At 39.1% G+C, this 23,585-nt stretch overlaps 1 protein-coding gene and 2 long non-coding RNA genes across 3 annotated transcripts in view; 1 reads left to right on the top strand and 2 right to left on the bottom strand.

Moving 5' to 3' along the window:
* The window catches only part of LOC138180720 (uncharacterized), a 102,348-nt gene extending 85,607 nt beyond the window's left edge, over positions 1 to 16,741 (bottom strand). The window contains exon 1 of the long non-coding RNA XR_011173360.1: positions 15,947 to 16,741. This is a non-coding gene — a long non-coding RNA (uncharacterized LOC138180720). The remainder of the gene's footprint in view (positions 1 to 15,946) is intronic.
* LOC138180715 (UPF0489 protein C5orf22 homolog) overlaps positions 1 to 23,585 on the top strand; it is a 509,128-nt gene that overhangs the window by 434,835 nt on the left and 50,708 nt on the right. The gene's annotated exons all lie outside the window — the stretch shown is intronic.
* LOC138180725 (uncharacterized) overlaps positions 19,260 to 23,585 on the bottom strand; it is a 102,321-nt gene continuing 97,995 nt past the window's right edge. Inside the window, exon 3 of the long non-coding RNA XR_011173364.1 lies at positions 19,260 to 19,368. This is a non-coding gene — a long non-coding RNA (uncharacterized LOC138180725). The remainder of the gene's footprint in view (positions 19,369 to 23,585) is intronic.

Here is a 23,585-nt window from a genome sequence, read left to right as displayed (position 1 = left end):
AAGTATATGTTCAACACACTGACGCTATTGAATTTTTCAAACATACTCATTTCACCTTATTGTCTAAAAACAAAACTGTACAAATTTAAATGAGTAATAGCACGATTATTTCCCATAGCGTGTAACAAAATTTATATACACTTTCAATGTTCATACTACCCTTACTAGCCTGTAAACCTATTTGAGATTCACACATCTAGGACGAAAGATATAGTTAGCACTAAAATTTTTACTTCGCCTCATTGCTCTAAAGCAAAACCAGTAAAAAATGTTAGTAATAGGATAATCTTCTTCCACGGCGTGGCATAAGATTAGATTCTCCGGTGGCACGCCCCTTAGCCTTCTTCGCGGCAACACGACGAAGAGTAGGACGAAATCATTAAATTGGCCGTGGCTCAACGAGTTCGGACGAAATATCGAGCGTACGTCGTTTGCCCTTTTAACTTTCCGGCCCTGTCGAACCAGGATAAATATATTTGCAAATATGTACGTATCCCCGGCGATCTATGATCCCCGTGTCCTTGATCCGTTCTCTTCTCACTCTTTTTCTCTCTGCTACTCTGTCGCTGTCGCACCCTCTTGCCATCGGTGAACCCTCCAGGTCTCCGAAACGAATAATCAGGTAGATGTTGAGCGAAAGCTCTCTTTTTTTCGTCTTTCTTGTCCTCTTTTCTCTTCGTGGCCTCTCTCTCTCTGTTTCATACCCCATACTCTCCATAGGTGTATGCAAATCACTGCACAGCAGCCGTCCTCGCGCGTATCGTGTAGCCACGTGTGTCACGCACGTTAGAAGATTTGCGTGTGCGCGTACGTAATAACATACGTACGCGGACTAGCTGTATTTGCATGACAATATTATTCCACTCCAAGCATACGCGGATTGGTTACTCTTTTTTCGCCGGCTACAGGATGCTCCACGAGAGTTATCCTACGACCACGGATTCGATCGACTTTACGAGAGTGGTTTCGGTGGAATATTTGGTTTGCGTTGACTATATTAGCGAGGTCCAGGGAAATTTCAAAATTTTTTTGTAGCAAACATGTTGCTTGGCTGAGATATGTTAAGATAGCAAAAAGAATTTAGAATAAATTTGAATGTATTTTACAATACGCCAGACTTATTTCTGTAACTCTATTAGAGTAGACGGTACACGGTGTATCCAATGATCGTAAGTCGAGTTATATCTGTTGTTTCTTTCGGTCATCTACTTTTTTATAATTTAATCCCTATTTCCTTCGATTTTTAAATATTTTATACATATACAACGTATATAATAAATGTATATAATTTTTGTTCTACTGAACCTTTTTTCAAGTAACTGACTTTCAACTTAATAGATTTTATCATTGAAATTGACGAATTAACGGAACCATAGTACAACTGAAATTACTGCAACAATTTACCTATCATTTCTGTATGTGAATCTTATTAAACAAACATTTGAGACGAGAACGGCCAAGATTGTTCGATTGGCTTCCTTCAAAACCTAATCTTAATACCCAGAAATCATAATTCCGCGTTTTCCCATAAAGTTTAATCACATCCTACTTTTACAAATCTTCAATTCATTGTTCTCGAAACCAAAACTTCGTACCATATTTTCCAGATAGTTTAACCCAAATTGTACACAAACTTTATTCCAAGCGTTCCAGTTACTTTTGCGCAAACAATCGATTTCGTTGAACCGCACGCTACCTCTTCTGTTTCACCCCCTGCAACTTCAACGGATAGACAAGGCCAACGAGAGAAGGAACGAGCTCGTCCCGATAGCGGCTGATTGGTGTGTGGAGGAAAAGGGAACTTTGAAAGAGCCTGTAGCGACGCGTCTCGTATGCAAATTGGCCGATATTGTCGTGCGTTACGTGGCGGCTCGTACGCGTACTCGCAGGTATATGTCGCGAGTAAAAGGTAAAAATAGAAAGGGCGTACGACTGGAGGACGAGAGAAAGATAGAAGAGAGAGAGAGAGGGAGAGGGTATGAGGGAAAGCGAGAGAGAAAAAGCGAGTCGATTCAACGGATGCAAATTCGCCAACTAAAACGGAGTGCATAAAGCCGAAAGCTCAGCCGGCTCGAGGCGCGATTTGCATAAATGTCCTGGCAGCTGCAAGTACTGCCACCGCGAAACACGTGCCCCGACATCCGATTAAAGGACTCGCGACCCTCTGCTTCCTGCTTCCGGGTGTTGTGCTTCCCGTTTCGCCTCTGCTTTCCGACCGTCACGGAGAGATCATCTTCATCGTGATCCATTTAGCTTGGATTGCCCGGAATCGTATGAACTCGTTTCAACGTTTTGATGTTATCGTTGCCTTGCTTTGACTTCTTTCAAAATACCTACTTCTTTATTTATATCTGTTATACGCGACAAATTCTAAGTTACACGTGTAGGATTTCAGTGTGAAATTTAATAAAAACTTTGGAATGATTTGTTCGAATGATATTGATGAAAGCATGGCTGTATAAATATTTCAACGTATAAATAGAAAATCGTAGGACAATAATTGCTTGATTTCAAACGGCACGTGTTGTTGGTAGGATTTTATTTATTCGAGTGTATTAAAATAAAAAGTTATTTCATCGTCTCAAGTGAACTTTCGCCTTCGTCATTCTACAGCTACCTTTGTTTATCGTTAGGCAATCATAAATTTTTTCATAAGAAGATAAGTAGAATGTGACTTATGAAATACAAACGGCTTCTCCGTTGGACGATTCAGCCATTCGATACGAATATAGAGATACAGTTACTAAAAATTCCAAGAACAATTTAAACGCCGCGCCGTCATGCCTATAACAATATTTCAACTCAACATCGTTCAAGAGTAACAACCATACTGCTCCACATTTCCTCGGATGATCTTGCATTTAGGGGCGCCGCGGCAGCATTCCCTGGAAAACCAGAAAATCGTCGCGACACTTCTCCGCCGATTACCAGCGTTCCGGCAATAGGCGAATCGGTGGATAAGACGGACGGTAGCTTTGGGAAATTTTTCGATTCGATTGCAGCTGTCGCGCGACTTGTGCCGAAGACGACTACGAGACGGCGAAGACGAGAACGACTGCTGGTTGCAGCCAGCAAGCAGCAAGTCTCGCGCCACGAGTATAAGATATGGAAATTTTCAATTCGGGCAAAATTTCAGAATTTACCCCCGCGCACCCTACACCCTACACCCTACAAGTTGGCCGCGCGGGATATGTATTATGCGGGGAAAAACGGTGTCTTGGCCGAGTAGAAGACGAGAGGGAAGAAAAAGGAACGAGCAACGTGACTGAAAGAAGGAAAGAGAACGTTGGTTGGAGAAAAGAAGAAGGGGGAGTATGTGTGTGACGTGTGTGGCGGCCATTACGCAGAGCCGGGGGTGGTTGCCAGGCAACGCCTTTCAACCCCCACATACTCACACCACCCTCGACCAACCCCAAAACCCCCTTGTGAGCTCACCCTCCTTCTCCTCATGGCGCACTCTTTCTTTCTCGGTTATCCGGCACGGCGTTCGCCGAGCATGGCTCATTGCTCGACAACTTGCACGCTGATTTTAATTCCGGGCTATTGTGATCGACCGTTTTCCGAATCCGTGCACGTTAACGACGATCTTTCGGTCATTTCTCTTGTTTCTTTCTCCCTTTCTTTCTTCTTGCATTTTTATTTTTGCTGATTTTGCAACCTTCCATCTGTAAGATGCGGAAAAGTTACCGAGACTAACGCTACGCATGTTTGATTTATCGTTAAGAGAACACGTATCGTAGTTTGCTTCTCGCTCTGCATATCTTTTGACCCATTAAAGACTAAACAGTGACACGACACGTGAAACTTGCGTAAACGAAACGTTATTAGAAAAAGTGATAAAGTAAGTTTTGTCAAATTGCAAAATATATATTAAAACAATAGACATATCAGAATACATCAGACAAGTGCATTACAGAAGTTGGAGATACAAAGGAAATTTCTACGATTCTAAGAGAGTTTATCAAAATGTTATAATAATACTTCGATTCTACTTCTTCAATTTTCATAAAATTGTAAGATCTAGATGGATAACGAAACAGATATTGGTAAAATTTTTAAAATTCTTTTTCAAAATTTCAATGTGAGTTGAATAGAATTCAGTGATATAAATTAATTAGAAGAATGACAAACGAAATATTGCGTTAATGCAACTTCGATCTTCAATGAGTTAGAGTAGTGCGAGCTGCTTGGTTACGTAGCAAGAATTTCCTTCTTTTATTTTGAAAAGTTGTCGATCCGATAGCGAGATTTCAAGATTTCCTTCAAGTGGATTTAATTCACTCGAGCGAGATTTACACGATGCGACGTCGTGTGTAGGATGAAGAAAAGGAGCATGCCAACGGCGTAAGAAAGTTTTTAACTCGACGACCACTCGCTTCATACACCATGCACTTTGTTCCTTCCTCATCCTCGTAGTCGTCGTCCGTTTTCAAGCTTACCGTGAAGAGATTTAACTCAGCCGGCTTAACTTTCTGAATTTTACGTCGGACATTTTAATACACGTAATGGAATACTGTAATATGACCGTCCACTCGAAAGCTTAAATTGTTGGATATCGCTGGCATCAAGAGGCTTAACATTCGAGATTACCACTTTCTTTTTCTCAAAGTTTATAACAAATTTTTGGCTTATGGGATGCTGATACTTTGCGAATCTACAGTGATTCGATGTATAGTTTAAATGTTTAAAAATGGCGCACGTTAAATATGTAAAACAGATGGGAAAATATGTATTCTTTGCGTTTCTTCATACGACTTTAATACATTTTTGCAGTAGCAGAACAAGCCTTATTTAAAAAATTATAACGTTCAACTACTTGTTTACGATACTTCGGAAAAGTTAAAAAGAAAGTAATATGACTATACGATAGACATGCAATATCTTGACGCCTAAGAGAAACAAATTTTAAAGAATTCAATTTCGACAAACTAATCCATTACAAGTTAGTTTTAATTTGTTAAGAAACGCAGAAAAAATCCCATGACAATTATAATTACAATAACTCAGATTGATTTTAAAAAACTGAATTATTAAAAGATGATTCTAATTTCGTAACAATATGAAAAGAAGAAAGAAAATTGTCCAACAACTATAAACACTGAATCGTAAAGAAATTGCTTACGAATATCTCAATTCTTTCAGACTTATAAAAACTGAAACTATGAAAGGATGATCTTAATTTATTACGTGAGAAAGAAAACGAACAAATCCTATGACAATTATCGTAAAAAATATCGATACCACTCGACTGTAAAAAATATGCAAATAATTTCTACCATCGCACCAGTTACATTTAAACCATCTCGTTCATCCGAATTCCTCTTTACGCGCGATTTTCTCCGATCGAAATGTCATCGACCGATCAGGACCGGTGTCCGCTGACGTTCGAATGAAATCCTCGAAAGGGCAATTCTGCTCTCTCGCTTTCTAATGCGCATCAAACGCGTCCGCATTGGCCGTCTTAAATTGGGTGTAACATTCGGTTGTTGACTCGGTGTGCGCGCGCGCGCTCGCGCGGATTGTCCCAGGCGTGCATCTAGGTGCGCGCACACAAGAGGCACGTATCGATGATGGGTCGATAAACATCGGCGTATTGTGCAATCAACCGCCTATTTGGTGTCATTGTGCCGACAGTTCAGTAGGTAGGTAGCTTTCTCATCCTCTTCTCATCGGGACTACCTACCTACTCTACACGTTCTGCTCGTCTCTCTTATTCACCCGCTTGATCGTGCTTGTCTAGGAGGGTTGCGTAACCATTTCCAATAGGGTGGCACGTCCGCTTGTCTACCTGGGCATATGGAGCCCGCGAATACTTGCGATCCCGACATTTAAAATAACTCCAACTCGCCACAAACGTGAATCTTCCTCTTATATGGTTTCACATTGCTAGAATATGGTCTTCAACGTACATTAACATTCATAAATATTAGGTTATCCTAAGTAAGTTCACGTCGTTCGTTTTTCTATTATTTAAACTCTTTCAGTTTTGGTTCCATTGCTGCACGTTTTAAATATCAACGAACGGTTGATTTTACGATGCTGAACATTGTACATAGTGATTTTTCTGTTTCATTTAACGGTCCACGAATTTTGTCCATGTCTACTACTTAAAATTGTCAGAAGGAACGTGGCTCTGATCTTGGAGAGTAATATTTCTCCCAAAATCTATCGAACCATTTTGTATGGTGATACATCTTCTTTATAAGAGGGATAAATATTGATTATAACAATCGTTGTTGTATTTTTCTCATGAAACTTGTGCAACATAAGACATAGAAAATAAACTACCACGTTAGTTGTAAATTTTAACATATGGGCGCCTTGCCTAGACCGAACTTGTATTAAATATTGTTGATAGATTTCGTAAAACGTGAATCGTTCGTTACAAATAAATATGGAGTTAAAGTGATGTAGTCATATTCTCTGTTTTAGTTTAAGTTTAGCAGAGAATTTGATGTCACAGTTTGTCGGTTAAAAAGAGGTAGGGAATTAACATTAGAGAACTTCTATTACAACTTTGAAAATCTAAGAAAAATACAAATCTTTCGATGAAATTGGACTAGCTGTCCAAATACTTATGTATCTTCGTAATGTATCTTCGATCAATCGACTTCTTCCTACTATACACTGTATGTCGCGAAGATTTACGCAACGTTTGCAGTCTGGCTCGAGCCACCCTTGTTAAAATAAAATACATCGAAGCTACCGGTGAAAGGAGTCTGCCAACATCTCGTGCATCGCGCTTGAGTAACGACAAAAGGATGAAAAACAGTGTTTTCCTTCTTGTTAGGGAAACGAATCACACGAAACGAGCCGACTTTGTGTAACTGTAACACCTGACTCGTTTCCGGAAATCGCTCTTTAATCGGGCTACCCTGATTTTTCTTCCAAAGATTCGGTGTTGTGGATGAGAGAAAAAGCACCCTTCTTGTTGTGTGTGAACACACGTTGACCCACGACCCGACTACCTGCCGCCGTTGCGAGCACAAACATCTCTACGGTGATTTCCACGCAACCCCTCGGGACCTTTTACACAGCCACTGTTCTCTAATGCGGCATTATATTGGACGACGATATTAATGGTTATGCCAGCGTCGTAGTTTCCACCCTATTCCCCTGAAACGATCGGCAACTATCCGGCTATTCCTCCTTAATCTGCCGAATCGGTGCCTAAGCGATCGCTAAGCCTTTTCTTTATTATTCTGTAATGATTCTCTTGATGGCTATCACTTTGTACGTGTCAGGAAGAACTATATTTTCGCATTTCACAGCTTCTAAATGCAATGTTATTTGTTGAAAATTGAGATGAATCGTTGTGATTTGTTTAAGTTAATGTTTAGGGATATTGGTTTCCGAAATGAAGGTTGGTAATGAAAGATAAGCTGAAAAGGTTTTATGCGACTATTAACTTGTAGTTAGGGTAAAAGAAATTCTTTATTCGCGTTTTTGTCTCGGATTCAGAAAAATAAGAAATATTCTTAGGTACTTGTTGATATTTTAGATTGCTTTCTAGATATTTAAACTCGACGAGAACGTATAATTTTATTCCCTACTGACGACTATTGCTTCTTTCACAAAACATAATTAAGATTTCACAACAATATTATAATTCGTATTAGTCTCTGTTTCATCTTCTCATTTTCTATTTACATCCACCTCGAGATCGATCTACGTATCCATCCTATTCCTAAAAATTACTGAGGGAATCTTATCTCTTCTAACCTCGAAACATCCTTACACTTTACACCAACAAACACACATCGGTGCTCTACATCCCTAGTTAAATTCCTATTTCATAATCCACTTAACAAACCAATTCCTCGCATCGATCTAGGAAAATAAAAAACGAGACCTACAAACAAACAAAGAAAATAGAAAATACAAAAAGTGAACACGCGAAAGGAAGTAAATTCATCCGCAGCAGAACGTGCGGGAGCAAAATCAATTCATCGCGGAAAGTGGTAGGGCAATTTCGAGGTTCGTTATCGCGCAACAGAAGCATCACCACGAGCCATTTGGTAACCGGTTCGGAGGGCTCGTAGGTGTACAGGATCGGCGGGTGCCGGGCGTGTCGGTGTACGAAGAGGGCGGATATTTAATAACGAGCCGGTACGACCGGATATACCGTTGTCGCCCCATATATTCCGGTGAGTCGAAGCCGGTACCGCGGCTATATTTCGCGGCAAGATATTTCCAATTTGTCTTCGTGCACAAAGTGGTGCGCCGTCCCTGAAGCTGACACAGCTTCACTCCAAAAGATATGTAAGGAACCAAGGGAAAGACGGAGGTAAAAAGAGGAGAGAGAACTAAAAGGGGAGGAGGAGGGTGGTATAGGGGGCGGGGAAACAGCAGGAAGAGGAGAAATACGCTGGAGTAATGGTGGAAAATCCGTCGGCTGAATTGAAGCGAGACGTCGTGAAATTGAACAACGTATGTAATATATACGTTCGTAGAAGGCTTACGCGTGTAAGAAGACGCGAAGAACCGGGTTCCATGTATCTGGCTACACAAACGCGTCGCGACGTAAGCATTCCAGGCTACATCGGCTTGGCTGCGAGGCAAAGTGCGCGGTGGCGATCATTAACGCCACCGCGAATAATCTGTGCACACTCATTTCCCTTGCGTGTAAAGACCCGTAATGATCCACTACCTGATCGAAAGATAGCGGTACGCATTAACGTGAAAATTGTTGCCTGAGGCCGAAAAAATGTTCTTTTGGTTACTCTGCAGCCGATCGATAAATTACGCGCTTAATTTATGAAAATATTCAACGGTGATATTCGAAGGTGATATTCGACAAGGATATTCGACGAGGATAGTGCAAGCAATTTTAAGTAAGGTAGTTATTTCAAGCTCTCGAGAAGGCTACAGCCTGTGTAGAGTCGATGTTAAAACCACAAAGTCGGAATTGGGTCGGAATAAAATGGTAACCTGATACACGATGCTTCAAATTGACACAGTCGTTGCGCTTAAACAAACACACAATGTCCGTGTGCATTGTATAAGTTATAAAAAGGACGCAAATATTTGCACCACTTCAGCAGGCAGGTAACTATCATACATCACGGTAACCCCAACGTTTTTCGAGCGCGAGATCCGCTACGCTGTGAAAGCGCGCTGCGGCCTCGAAAATGTGACTTTACACGAATACGTTTTTTCTCTTCTTGTTTCTCTCTCTTTTTATTCTGATTTTTTTTTTATTTCGTTACCAACGCAGCCGTGCCTTTTCCCGCTTTCACGGTCCATATAACTCGACCGTATCTGCATATGGACGCGGTGAAATCGAATAAAAGAGTCGGAAAGGACATTGATAATCGCGATTTATTGCGAAGTTACACGCGCGTCACGCTCTGCTCAGGCATGCTGAAGTAACGCAATATGGAACACGAAAAAGAGGCCCGCGATGGAAAAAAGAAATCCCGTAAAATGCATACGATTAACCCTCCGTTCTTCGAGTATCCACCCTGACCTTTGTCGAAAGGGTTAGATATTAGAAAGGGAGTCCTCCCATAAATCAGCAAACACCCTTTTCTGTCTTTTTAATCGACCGTACGATTTTGAGTTGTGCGAGAATGGCCGTGCTTCGGGGAAAAAATGGTTTCGAGTAACAGCATTCTTTACAACAATATGTCGAGGAATTGTCGTGCTCAAGTGACAATTTTAGTATCTCTAAATACACGAATTTGATATTTTGAACACTGTATATTGGTTCAAATATTTTACTATAAAACGAATGGTGACATCGTTAGAATTAACACTATATAATTATAATAATAATATCATAACGTTATGAAAAATAATTGCCAGTATAAATGAAACTTATTCGTAACATTTTTCACCCATCAACGGGCTATCAACAATAACATTCTATTACAATGATATTATAAATATTTCTAGATATAATATTTCTAATTTCCATATTTCTATATTAATTTCGACATATATATTATCGTAGTTAGTTATTTTAGCAACTTACAAGACCTTTAATACTGGAAAACGAATCAAATATCAGAAGACTATTGACTTTTGCAAGAAGGACGATAAAATTTACAAATAAACAATATGTAACAAATCTGCTATTCAAGAAACTACGACGAATCTTTTTAGACATTTTAAAGATCTTAATTACCTCACAGATTTACTAGTAACATAGTTTAGACGTTACTAACGAAAATGCCTCGTAAACCGTAATTCCGCGACGTCTGAACGTCCGAAAGGAATTTACGATCTCTAATTTTACTGCTTCCATGCTAACAATTCCGTGCACGTGCGTATCGCTGTCACGCATGAACAAGCGCGCGTTAGCAGCCGCGTTGCGTGGGTATCGGAAGCAAACGACGAAATGTACGAAAGAAGCAGGCAAAAAAAGCCGTGGAGAGGAAGAATAAAATGCAAGGAAGGCGGGATATTCAAATGGGCGTCCTCGTTATTGCGACTCGAATACGTTACTTCTGGAATCTTCCTATCCTTATTCTTCTCTCTTCCTTTCCTCTCTCTGTTCCAGGTTTTCTTTAGACATTTCTCACAATATGAAAATATCGTACGTGTAATCTTGAAACCATCCCGGAATGTCTTTCTATAACAACGTGGAATGTTACGTAATAGCGCTTTGATTACTTGGTTTAGATCAGACTGGGATAGATCGTTTTTGGCAAATAACAGGAACGAGAAGATGAGAAAAGATGGCATTAAGATCTTTATGGTAGAATTATCAATGACTAAACCGAGAAACATATTGCAAAGAAATTAAGATGGCAAAAATAATAAAATAGATATATCTTGCAAGAGGTCACCGTTGTAACTGTATACAATTTTTAATGTTCATACTATAGGTATTTACTGTTCATTTCTTATCAAAAGTTCAATACTAGATCGTTTTATTTCTGAAACGAAGAAGTAGATATCACTTTCAACGTTACAATGTTTATATGCAAACTGCAACATATGAAAGGAAAAGAAGAATAAACGAGAGAAAGTAAGAGACTACAATTCCAAATAAGGCGTAAGATTCGCTAATAAAATTATCAAAAAGTTAACTCTGTTTTTGAAAAGAAGCGCAATGAAAGTTCTTATCGTTCCTAGCGCAGAAAATCAAAATAATTGAAATAATTTAATTTTCTTCTATGCGGGAAATCCAGTCAGAAAGGACGTGATTTGCGAAAGATTAACAGGAACAATCAACCATCGTCTTTAAGGACGGTATAAAATATCCGCACGTTTCGTTGGAATGTTGCCCAATGAAAGCGACGCCCTTAATAACTGTGGGTAACTGGAAACCAGAAAGAGACAGAGAAAGAGGATGAGTAAAGCAACTTGTTGCATAATAACGCAGGACGAGAAGTTAGGGGTGAGTTTAGTCCTGCGCGATGGCCGCGCTTGCGCTCCGTCTTTCCTCCTAACTAATCTGCATAGCACTCTGCTGTTACGAGTTAGCGTAGAATTACTGAATGAAAGTGCAACTAACGCGGCGAAACTGTGACTTTAATACGTTTAGCGTAATGCGCTGTTAAAACTTAGCTACCCTACTTGTCGGAGAAGTAAGTTCAGAATAACAAATAGAACCACCAGATCTAAATGGTGGTCCACAGAAAGTGTAGCTAAAGTAACTAACACAGACGTTACATTGATACAGACATAACTCTATTTCAACATAATTCTGATTCTAACTAATACAGATGAGACAATAGATATTCTAGTAAATGCAAAATAAAACTATCATCAACTTCATTTATTTTTTGCACACTACTCAGTTTCAATTATTTAACTTAATTTAAGTGCATTATATTTAATTTCATTAATCCACTTGTCTCACTGTAATACGAGTACTTGGTATTACTAGTCTTCTAATCCAATGAACTTTGGACTTTTTGCTTTCGTAATTATTAGAACTATAAAAGTATCTTTAACAAAAATCGAAAAACAGCAACAATTAATCATTTCCATCGTGTCTTGTTGTCCTATGTATACTGTATCTAAGTATTCTACATAGATTAATAATGCGAATATTAGAAAAATAACTCGTGACATGGAACATTTCTCTTTAAAAGATAATTACATAATTTACAAATTTATACTTGTCAATCTAAATCTCTATTAAAAAGTACATAGATCATCTTCTAAAAAATAATCTACCTTTCTAATTCTTTTCTAAACGGTAAAATTTATCCAGAATATATATAGAACATATAAAGAAAGTACGTATCAATGCAAGCCGAACCATGTACATCGAGATATTTGCTCGGCAGTGCGCGAAGAAGGAACGCGAGAACGAATTCCTGATGTTCGAAATCCCTCGAAGAGGCGAGGCTTCACGTCCAGGTTTTCTCTGAGGCGCGAAAGACGCGGGGCAGGCGGTGTCGTTCTGTTATCCTGCGGGATAGAGAACGGAAGGCAGAAGGACGTAAAGCAGGCCAGACAGGAAGAAAAGGAAGAAAGAATAAAGAGAAAGGAGGGCAGAGGGTAGAAGGTAAAGGAGGAGAAGGAAGAGGAGGTGGGCCGTGGCATGCGATTAGCGTTTGATACCGCGTGCCAACGTCCTGAGGGTTGGAGTAGGAGCAGACAGCCAGACAGACGTATAATTTCGGGGATAAGATCTAAAACATTGCTCCGACCTGCCACAGACGGAGAATACAGGCAAAAGGGGTTCGCGGCACCATGTGTGAAACGGGATACAAGCCAGAATGCCGTTTACCAAAAAGATTTCACCTTTTATCCTCCTTTTACCTCTAATACCAAGCTACGCTTAGGTTTGGTCACGATCAAATCGTTCGATTCGATGGGAATTGCTAAACGAACTGGACAAAGTGACGATTATTCGAGCTGAGTCACGTTATTTGACTATTTATTTATTTGCAGTCAAAAAAAATATATATGTAGATATTCTACAAAAAGTTTTACTATTATATATTGTAGCTATGAATTTTTATAGATTATTTGGGTAATTGGAGTGTTTATTGATAACTGGAGCACTTATTAACATTTCAATTTAATATTAGGATATTCCCAATACGTATGTATATATTTGAGAAATGTATAACAATATAATATTTGGTTACTTCATAAATAATTCCATGCAAATAATTAAGCTACCTATTAATAATTAATCAGTGATCTATGCTTCCTCCATTTTTCCTCTATCTTCCTCTATTCCTCTTTCACGAAAAAGAGTTCTATTATTTTAAATTTAGCTGTCGATTAGAATGCCTTATTTACCGGATGATCTAATATCTTGTTTGAGAATCATAATTAATATGTCAAATAAATTCCAACCGTGGAACTTACAAATTACTATTCTAGATTATTTTGCTCGTAATTCTACATTTCCTAATTCTTCCATACTCCTTAAGATATAATTATAATCTTCCCGATCGAAAAAAGCAATTAAACTGCAACTTTGAAAAATCTAAACTACAATATAAACAACTATTTTATAAGAAAGAAACAGCAGCTAAAAGTTCATTGCCAAAATACAACACGAAATGCCTCAAATAAATAGTAGACTCTGCACTTTATAGGCACAGTGTTCTCCATAACACGCGTAAAACACCGTGGACAAAGGGAAGCACAAAGGTCGAAGAAGAGTGAAAAAAAAGAGCCGAGAAAGCGCCAGTGAAAGAGCCGCATATCAGCGGGTCATTAAACACAGATAGGGTCAACCCACTGCATATGTCGTGGGCTCGCGTGTCTCTTCTGGCTGCCTGGCTGGCTGTCTGTTAACCGGCAGGCTGGTTAGTTAGTTAGCGCGTATGCAAAGCCAGGCCAGGTAGAGGAAGAGTCGCTCTGATTATTTATGTGCCATACCTCCCCCTTTTAACCCTTTTTCCCATCGACAGGCTCGCTCGTGACACAGGGTGAGACACGAAGCACAGGGAGGGAACAGAGCCGAACAACCAACGGCTCTTTCTCTCCCGTTTGCTTTTTATAGATAGTAAAAAATATTATAATCTATGCTTCGATGGAAAAGAAAAATATAATTCATTATTCGAGCGGGTATACAAAGGGTGCGACAACGGGGTGCCCCGCAGGGTGAATCCCGCCCGCCTTCTGCGAAGAAAAAAGGGTTGAGAGTGGATAGGCGAACCGTGTATACCTAACACCGTGGAAGAAAAAAGTATGCCGTGATTTGAAACGAAGGAACTATATTTCATCTTAATCCTTCTTCGAAGCTACCGTGCGAATATTCGAGGGGACAGACGTGTCCTCATAAGTCTAAATTAGCCTGTGTTCGATTAAAAATCTTTAGAAAATAATAAAATTTAACTTTCACGTATAATGGTAACAAACGTTTGGAAATATTTAAACAATTTTATGAAAATTTCAATAAACATTCAAAAATAGAATCTCTTAGAGTTTCGTCTTAATTCTTGTTCGAGGGCTACTTCACGAACATACTGAGGGAACGTAATCACTTTTTAAATTAAATTACTTTATGTTCGATTAGGAAATCTCCTTTAATCGGTAACATTAAAGTTAATCTTTGTATATAGTGATATATGTATATTGTTTATTGTATATATATAGTGTATATTGATAGTTGCAAAATTTGAAAACGCTTAGAAACGTACCTTAGAGCTTGATTTTAACCCTTCGAACCGCACGAATATTCGGAGACAAACGTAAAACTGACAACATCAAATTACTCTTAATTTAAACCTTTAATTACACTTAATTAAAAACCTTTTATAATTAATAAAATTGGACTTAATTTTATATATATTAACATATGATAATGATTCAAAAGTTTAAAAGTGCTTTGCAAAATCTGTAAAAACCACGATAAAAGTTTAGAGACTCGACATATATTGGAGAAACGAAAGAAAAATCGTAGAAGCGAAGGAACTGAGCCTATCGTATCAACAACATGGTACATGGTCTACTTCCCTATCGTCGCTTGTATGGGATCGCAATTACACATGCAGAAAGTACAATGGAAAGGTAGAGGGGGTTAAAGGGTTAAAGAGGGTAGCGAGAGAGGGGGTTTGATGAGTGCAACCGGTGTCTTCCTCCCCACCCTCTGTCGACCCGACAGTCGACAAAACGGCCTCGCGGATTCCTGTCATCGGAAACGTGTCAGTTTAACACGAAATCTCGATGCAGAGGGGCCGAAAGTGATATCGAAAGTGAGAGGTAATAGAGAATTGACTAACTTTCGTACGTAATCACGAAAATAAGCGAAAGGGAAGATAGAATTTTTCTTTTGTGAATAATCGTTGTTCTATTCGTGAGTATAGATTGCAAACAGTTAAAAATAATTGGACTTTACTAATTTCAACTAATCGATCATATCACTCAGATCGATTGGAAGTAAGTGGCTGTTATTGAGAAATCTAAATTGTTACGAGTTCGATATTTTTAAATGTCCTTCGCTCTGTATATAGTTATTAAAATTCCCTTGAAGATGCTCGTTAATTGGAATATTCGATATAAGAGAAATTCCGTAGAGTCAGTGGTTAAAAATCAGATAAAACGAAACTAAGAAAGTGACTAGCAAAGTGAATGATCTACTTTAGATCACAACCGTTCAGCGTCCTCGTGATATTCCCTCCGGAATATTCCAGTTTCTAAATTAAAGATTCCGTTTCCGCTTCAACTCAGCCATAATGCGTTTATCAATTTCTGTGCCCGGTTCTTCGCTCCGCCCCCCGTCAAGGAAATCGTATTTATTACTCGCGCAAAAGTATAACCGTTTAGCCTCCGTCTCATAAACATCGTAAATATTCCAATAGTCGGCTGGAGTAGGGAAGATCGACATCTACTAACATCGATTTTAACATCGTTTTTGCGCAATCTTGTTTAGATCGTGACTATCTATCTAGACTCTTAGACGATCTAATTTTCGTGTCTTATTTCTTTCTTTTTTTTTTCTTTTGTTTCAGACATCATAATTCAATAACAAGTACCAAATATATACGAGTAATATAGAAAAGAGAAATTCTAGAACACTTACCGTTGACAGTCGCCGTGAGGAATTACCTGTCGATCTTCGTTTTCTCGTGGATCATCGCGTCGAGTCAGCAACGTCGTGTCGCGAACACGTCGATTCTGTCGTGGAAACGAACGCGTGGTCGTGTCAATTTTCGAAACACCGTCGGAACGCGGACAGAAATAGGTAAATAACGGCGGCGAATGTGCGATGCGGGCGGAGTACGACGCAACTGAAAGAGAAAGTGAAAATGAATGAGCGACGGTGAAAGGAAGGGAGGATGATTAAGAGCGCTGGGAGGGTTGCTCGCGGGGAGGTGGCAGCGGTGACGTAATTAATTCGAGGCGAGGGATGCTCGACGTACCGTGAGAGGGAAACAATCAGCTGTTGCCTTCCCTCGGAAACACTCGGTAACGGAACACGGGCAAAAAATAAAAACATCGTTTGTCCGACAACAACGTTCTTTGTTCGATCTGTAACATAATATTTACGCGCAACCGTTTGCGTATCACCAGTCGTCTCGCTGTAGGTAAACGATACGCGAAAATGGAAAACATCATCGTGTCTTATTTTCAACGTCGAAGTCGAGGGATTCTACGATAAAATGAAAGTAAAATCGAACGAAACGAATATTTTACGAATCGAGGAAGTTAATCTATAAGGTTAGAAGTTATTTGTAAAAGGAAAAGAAAAATCACTTCACTATCAGATTTTTCTAATAAATGTAAATCGAATATCGTGAGCGTTGGAAGTTTTAATTTCGTAGGATTTCATTTGAGACGGAATAAATCATTTTATATTCGCGTATAAACAGGCACTGAATATCGTTCACAATCTCATGTGCCGCTCGCCTCGAGTTTGGCAAGAAAAGAATAAGGGGGAAGGACGATGTGTCAGGACGAAGGCGTAGAAAGGACTGAGAGTGGATCCGGGACCGAATCCTACCATCTCGAAGGACCGTCCGACGGGAACTGTACCGTCGAACGTCGCGACGCCGGCGTCTGCGTCCCATCTGCCTATATATACGATATATCTACCGTAGACGAATATACACGCGTACATGCATAGCTTGTATAATATAATATTTACATGTGCGCGCAAATATATTCGGGAAAATGTGGAAGCCTTTCGACGCTCCAATCAAATTCTACGGAAAGATATTCTTGTTTTCGCGATTCCACCGTTCTACTGTTATCGAGATACACAAACCTCGAGCGCTTCCTGTTTTGTTCCTGTATTTAGCGATTGCCGTAGTATCATAACAAAATGAAATACGTGTTTCAAGAAATTTATCGATAAAATTACTAGAAAATTGCTATTATTACACGTGATATTTAATTTTTCACAATTTCTTAGAGAAAACTTAATCTTTCTTCGTAGCAATCATGATACGTGTATTGTATTTAAATTCAGAACTCTTGAAAAATTCAGAAATTGCGATTTAAAATATAGTGAAATATATAATATAGATTTATTTACGTTATATTTTTGTTGAAAGCAAATTTAAAAACTTGTATAGAAATATCGTTAGAGATTTTATAATTTTATTTTAAACATACGACTGGAAATTAAAAACGCTCAATAAAATACGGAAGTGAAATTTGTTTCAAAATTCGGGAATCAAAATCATGGCCACATTCGTCACTTTTTTTCTAGTCAATACTTTTTCCGAGAATTGGCCTCTCCGCGCAGAGCACATCCCCTTTCCGCCCCCGTGACACGACGCCCCAAGAGAGCGTCGCGGCGCCTCTCCACGCAGGCGTCAAGATGGCTGCTGCTTCTCGCCTCCATCCAGCCTAGATTCTCCTTCGTTTAACTCGTACCAGTAATTAATAAAACGCCGCTAAGTGCTTTCGTGCCACTCGCGATCTCGCGTCGAGAATTCTCGAACGGAAGAAAAACGTCCCGAGTGTCGTCGTATTGTAGTAGCATTCGTGACGTATCTTGAGACACGATTCGTACGAACGGTGAAGTGGTTGATTCGATAATAAATCTTCTTGCATAATTATGTACGAAAAATTTTATAATTGTTCGAAGACTGACCGTAGTATATGTCAAGTAGACGAGATTGAGTTTAATCGTAGAGAAAAACAAGGAATATTCGTGGCCCAGTTTCTTCGACATATTTGTGAGACAGAATGGTTGTTTTCGACGATCAATAATTTGCGAGGAATAAATGTACGCTCGTTCTTGAAAGATGGTGACCCAATTTTGTGACCAAAGTAGGAACTGGTGAATGGAAGATCAAGGACCGACTAATCGTTGTTGTTAAGAGCACGAGCGTTTGAATGTTTATTGCTGTATAATATGATTTTCGTTTATTTCGAACGCAAGTGTTGTCTTTTCAAAATCTAATTGCTAATTTTGTAAAACGTAGAAACATAAATTTAATAAATACTAATCTGATTGTTAACTTGAAAAACAAAAAACATATTAAGTAGACTGATTTACGGAATTATTACGAAGCTGTATATGTGCGCAATTATTTCATTACAATAAAAATTCTCAGCATGAGGGTTAAATGAATATCCTTCGTGCACGTACGAAAGATAACCAGGAGCAAGGAAATGAAATTAACGAAAACAATTGCGCTCTCGTTAATTGCTGATATTTGTACTCGTAGCCTTCTCTCTCTTCCTTGTCATTTTCTAATCTCTAACCGACTCGATTTGAAATAATTTCAAAACACCGTGTACAGTTATTTTTTTAAACGGGTTACTCTTCCCCAGGTGAAAATAAATTTCATGTTTTCATCGTGTAATATGGTTACATCGTGTACAACATCACCGATCACCGACATGACACAACAACTTCAAACTCGCACTATTCCGACTGTGGAACATCCCTTGTGTTCACCACAAAGGGTTTTTTTTACAAAGCCCATGCAGTGAAAAAAAGAGTACAGCAAAAAAAAAAAAGGAAAAGTTCGTCGTTGAAACGCCACTTCATTAAAGCAGAGAGACGACTCGACTTAACCCCTCGTCGATAAAACTGACTCACATCGTGCAGCCGGCTGGCCGTGTATGCAAATCACTCGCATGGGGTTCTTCCTCTTCCGCTCTCTTTTCTTTCTCTTCTCTCTAATAAATCGTCTCTTTTTCTCTTTAACCCTATAGTCTCGTTCCTGGTTTCTATTTTGCCTTCAAACTTCTCTTTCCAACCGATTCGCGCGTACGGTGCTCCATAGCGGCTAAAATTTCCAATGGTGGGGTCAAAGTAGGAAGCTCATTATTTTTTTCACTCGTGATAGGGGCACTGGGTCCGAATTGGCGGCCATAATGCCTATCCACCCCTCCAACGAGCCGGCCCTCGATTGTTTATAAGGGTGTAGTTTTCCACCGATGGGCGGTTCGGTTCGGTGGCCCTTTGAAGCGTTCTGTTCGCGAATACCACATCCTGACCACGGAATTTTTGGCGGCTTATTTTGCTGACTTGTAGATGTTTGGCTGGAAATCGTATAGATAACATTATACGATAATAGTTCCTTCTTGTTTCTTTTAATCCTTTGTTTCATAATATGGTCGAAATAGGAACTACATTCGTGATGAATATTAATTATTCGAACTGTATCGCTAGTTGAAATATCGTTTCATAAAATTAGAAAACGTTGGGTTTGAGTTACGCATAGTATTTTGGTGATTTTTATATTAAGTACAGTATTTTGGAAGCGAATAGAGAATTTCAACGCATGTAATTATAAAGGAAACGAAATTAAGAATTTTATGATATAAGAACTATGAGAAAGTTCATCTCTTTGTTATCTTATATCAATTGTATTTTGGTATTTCAGTCTATTTAATAAGATCGATGTACGAGTAATACGAATGCTGGCTGTTAAAGTTCTGTTATAATTTTAAGAAAAGATTTACTCGTAAGAATTTGCGGAGTATGAATACCGAATAATAATAACAGATCATTCCATAGATAAATGGTCTATATAATAATTTGTGTCACGCCGCGCAGAAACTTAAAATCGTTACCAATCGTCTTCTATAGAACCCAGGAGCTTATAAGTCAGTTTAAACGTTTTTGTCTGTATCTTATGTAGCTTAACACAAAACAAACGTGGCCCTGAAGTTTCGTCGATTTGTCCCACTTTCGACGCGGAAAAGTCTCATCACGTTGGATACAAGCTTCCAGGGGCAGAAAGAAAGTCGCTTGATAAATGCAAGTTCTCGCATAGAAGAGAAATCGTTCGATAAATCAAATCAGGAAGTCATTGTGCCGACGTGATCTCAGGTAGGCCAGCGGGATGACTGCGCGTAGCAAGTAAGAGAGGAACGCAAAGACGCGCGAAGGGCTGCGAAAAAAATGAAAGAAAGGGAGGGAAAAGGAGAGAGCTACGTGAGAATAAAAAGCGCGAGAAACGATATTCAAATTTCGTACCCTCGTTAGTCCCGAAATTCTCAATGTGCAATAATTTATCATCGGGCCCCGCTGAGGTAACCGGTCGCACAATACCAGCTACCTGCATGCATAATTTATGCCGATGATTTTCAAGGAAGCAGACGGGACCTAAAAAGGAAAGGGTTGCTCCGTCAGGACCGTAACTTCGATTTCCCTCGTCTCTTCCTTAGGATATAGGCCACCAGATATGGGCAAATAAGATTTTCTTTTAAGAAATGTAAGAACAGTTTGTATAATTTTACCACTCAGATAATTAAATACCTAGTTATAACCTCGCTAAGCTTTAATTTCATAATACGTATGGTTCTTTGGCTTTTATTTTTAATCTCTGATTATGTGATTTAATATATCCGCCCACTACGGGCGAATTAAATCATCGAGGATTCGAGCGAAATTTCATCCTTCTATCTGTATCCTCCGGATTTTTTATTTTTATTACAAAAGGTTTCAAACATTTCACTTAATAAACGATCATACGATGTAACGAGGATATTTATAAATATTTCAGAATTATTTCAGATGTTTTGAACGATTACGGTAACAAAAAATTAGTATTGGATCTAAACGATCCGGTATGCGTAAAAAGTGGAGGAAAATATGTTTCTGCATACAACGAGTTCAAATACTTCCGTTAACTCGGATTACTTAAATAACCAAACAGTATTACGGAAATTTCATGCAATGTAATTGATAACAAAAATATAGTGTCCTTGATTATTTTATTTCCACGATCACACAGGATGACGGTTTCGTACGGCACTGGCCTAATTCAGTTACCCTCTTCCGGATGGTCCATTGTCAGGTAATATGCATATGCTCCAGAACACGTCACAGGCATGTACCTGCCGGTTAGGAAAGGAACGTTCAACCCTATTTTTTTTCATCGAACGAAGGAGACCTCTTTTTTGTGAAGGCTAAAAAAAAAGAAGAGAGCGAGAATCGACGACCCCGTGACTCGGATGCGAGGCAGACCTACCCCCGTGGTCCCATCCTGCTTTTTCATGGTGAAAAGACGTCCGATGGGGGGCGATTCAATGCTCTTCTAATTATATGCAAAGACGTACGAAACTACCTATGTACCGTCAGAGCTTACGTAAGAAACCGAGCGATACGCTTACGTAACGTACAAACCATATCCGGAAATGCGCTTGCGGATGTTGAGAGCGTATTGAACGAAAGACGACTCCCGATATTCTTTGGTTCGCTCGCTATGGAAGCGAGATTTTACGTATCTACGATTTTATGTAAGATTAATTTAACACTAGAAATGCCGGAATTTCCTTTTTCTGATATTACTAATAAGAGATAGTATATTTTTTCTATATCTTTAGCATAGTCTGCTTTTATTAAAAAAAAATATATATATAAAAGAAATACTCGTGTTTTTTTAAGTTAAGTGTTTATAGATAATTCTATTTCTTAGTAAAAATAATAACTTTTACCAATTCTTTAATTTCAAAATAATCTGTCCGAATCTTTTTAGTATTAATTATTTGTTATATAGGAAATGGGACGATGTAAGTCTTGAGATTGTGAAGATCGAAATTTTTTTCTTAAGAATTAAGTCTCGAAAAAGGTAATTGGTAGATAAAGTGTCACGTAAGGCTAATATATCAAGACATTAACCAATTGTCTATTTAATATTTTATAAAGATTAACTTATTTGAATAATCGTGTTCCATATTACAGATTAATATTACCAGCAATATGTCTCTAATAACAAAATCCAATTAAGCAAATCAATCGCTTAATTAAACTCCCTACTCGTAACTTTCATACAAACCAAATATCAATCCTATCCAAAGCAAACATACTAACAATCAATGAAAATTCTATTCATACCTACAAAACGACAAAGTCCCAATAAACATTCGCGCAGCAACACGTACAGAGCTAATTGGAAGAAGAACCACGTACGTAAAGCTTACCCATAAAGTAGTCAAAAAATAATTACGATCGCAGACCGCAACGCATGATCGCTTTCAGAAGCCAAAAACTTATCGTCGTTTGCCGCTAATCGATTGGACGCGATTCAAAATCGAGATCCGCGTAAAAATTGGCAGTGATCTTTCTCTCCATCGGCTCGTTCCTCCCTGTTACCGTGACGTCTCGTTTCTTCGTCGATCCTGGCCGTATCTCGATGCTCTCGTCTCGTTTCCGCCCGTTCGAAAGATCGTGCCACGGCCACCGAATCATCGTGCATCTTCTCCGTCGGTTTCCTCGGCTTATATACGTACATACATAATATATTATGCGTATACAGGCGCGGGAACGCGCACACAGGCGCGACGGCGTAGATACGCGAGGAAAAGAGGGGAACAGGTACTATCGATGCATGTATGAGTTATCGTCGGGGCCCAAATTGCTTGCCAACCGGTGATGTAGAGCCCCGGGCCGAAGATTTATTTCTTCGGGGGTGGGACAGAGAGGGTAAGAGACTGGGATTCTCTCGAAACCAGAATCACGATGCGCTATGCCAGCATAGATTCTCGCGCGAGCAGAAGAGCTCGCCATCGTAGTGAGGAGAGAGAGCGGTCGAGCTTCGGTATTATCTTCTCTCGGTGACATCGAGGCCAATTTCACGGAAGTCTCTTTTCCCACCACGTGACGGAAGAACAGTGTGAGCTGTTGGTTTCAAACTCTTAAGTCTTTTTCTATTTGAAAGATCGAAATTGGCTGAGTCGATCTTGTTCATGGAGCAGGGATTGGAAGTCGTTCGTTTCTTTCACTGTCTTTACGGCGAATGATAAATCGAATGGAGATCGTGAATGGCGAAATTGGCAGAATGTTATTCAGAATGAAATACAATAGTTTCCCGCTATGCTCCTTATGGGCCTAATTTCAAAATATCGGATGTCAATTAATACCCAGTGATATTCAGTGGCACCTTATCTAATGCTTATTATATGTTTAAGATGGCTGTCCATGATATACTAATTTTTTACTAAATAAATAAATAAAATATATATATATTTGCGCTAAATATCTCGCAATTTTAGCATACATTTTTAGACTGGTTTCAAATTTTGCGAATACAACCATGATAATCTGGTTGCATTACAGCGCCAATGAAATTTCAAAATGATTTACATAGCACGTAAAACATGTACGTAAAAGTTTTCGATGATAAGTGTTCCAGTACTTTCGTAAGCCACTGTATGTATATACGATAAATGTTGCATTTAATCGAACGAAAATGGCATAATCATGAAATATGTCAACGATTTTTCTACCGAGCAGTTGTTCTCGTTTCAAC

This window comes from Bombus flavifrons, chromosome 1, assembly GCF_040668555.2.
Source record: "Bombus flavifrons isolate JBK064 chromosome 1, iyBomFlav1_principal, whole genome shotgun sequence".
In the NCBI taxonomy this organism is placed as follows: Eukaryota; Metazoa; Arthropoda; class Insecta; order Hymenoptera; family Apidae; genus Bombus; species Bombus flavifrons.
Note: the sequence above shows the minus strand (reverse complement) of the source record. Positions and strands in the feature narration are given on the sequence as shown.